The sequence below is a fragment of the Macadamia integrifolia genome, unplaced genomic scaffold (assembly GCF_013358625.1).
Source record: "Macadamia integrifolia cultivar HAES 741 unplaced genomic scaffold, SCU_Mint_v3 scaffold3319, whole genome shotgun sequence".
Classification (NCBI taxonomy): domain Eukaryota; kingdom Viridiplantae; phylum Streptophyta; class Magnoliopsida; order Proteales; family Proteaceae; genus Macadamia; species Macadamia integrifolia.
The window spans coordinates 3,737-5,000 of record NW_024869393.1 but is presented as its reverse complement, the minus strand read 5'-3'; positions in this window follow the sequence as shown (position 1 = coordinate 5,000).

Here is a 1,264-nt window from a genome sequence, read left to right as displayed (position 1 = left end):
ATTGATGCATATTGGTATGTATCGTAGGATATATATTGATAAGAAAGGATTTTAAAAATTTCATGTATCGTATCGGTGTGTATCGTATCGGTTAGCTAAATTTAAGATACGTATCGGAGGGTATCGTATCGGTATCGGAGATACTTTAAACCATGGCTAGTAGTCGACAAAAGACTGCCCTCGTCATGTAGAGGATCAAAGTAAAGGGGGATGAACACGTCATGCTCAGTAAGGGGGTGGGACAGGCAATGCATGCTCCACACAAATAGATGATGCTCATGATTCCATTTATTAAACTACACTGCTCCTATTCCATTACTAAGTCTCATCACCTATGGGTATAGTGCTACGCAACGTAGGTGGCATTTCCTACCTTGTACATTGGGCCTCAGGAATACAAGCTCATTGCAAGCATGAGCTAGCCAGTCCCAGTCAAAGCCTCAGTCCCCCGGCTAACCCCTAGTTAATAACTCTGTAAATTAAACACATCGGCATACAGTACGTCGTATCCTATCCACATCCGCTTTAGGTACAATACTTCATATCACAGATAAGTGCACTGCTGATCAGGCAGCCAAATATGTCTGGATTAGGCCATACCTAACCCCCTACAGATAAGGGGTTATAGCACTTAGGGTGGCGGTGCCTAACCTAGCATACTACATGATGCACATCCATTCACCACATTCACACACAAATTATGGGCACTTGCACGTGACCCATCTTACCTGCCTTACCTTTCACATCTCAAGTCCACCAATTCACTATAATAGAGATCATCAAAATAAAATATAATGCACACCCACAACAATTTATGCATGAACATACAATGCAGGCAAAAAGAAAAATATAAGAAACACTCCAAAAAGAAGAGGTCGGGCATCCACTCACTTTGGTACTCTAAAATAGGTGACTTCCCTTCTTGTGTTGAACAACCTCCCTCACTACTAATCAGATTTCCTAAAACCAAAAATATATTCATATATAGTATTAGAATCAAAATGAAATCATTTATTTCTAATAAGGTCATCTATAACTTCCTTTATGTGTTCTACAGTTCCTCTTTAAATCCAACAGATTTCAATGAAATTTTGGAAGCAATCTGGTCTATGGAAGGCTAACCGGCTGGAGACTTTGAAACTAACTGACCGGCCTGTGGTCTCCCAATAGTTGTCCTAATTCTGCAAAAATTCGATTTTGCCAGTGTCCAGCTGAACTTCACCTTTGTAATTGGTTCTTACTTCTCTTCTCTGAGGTCGAAATC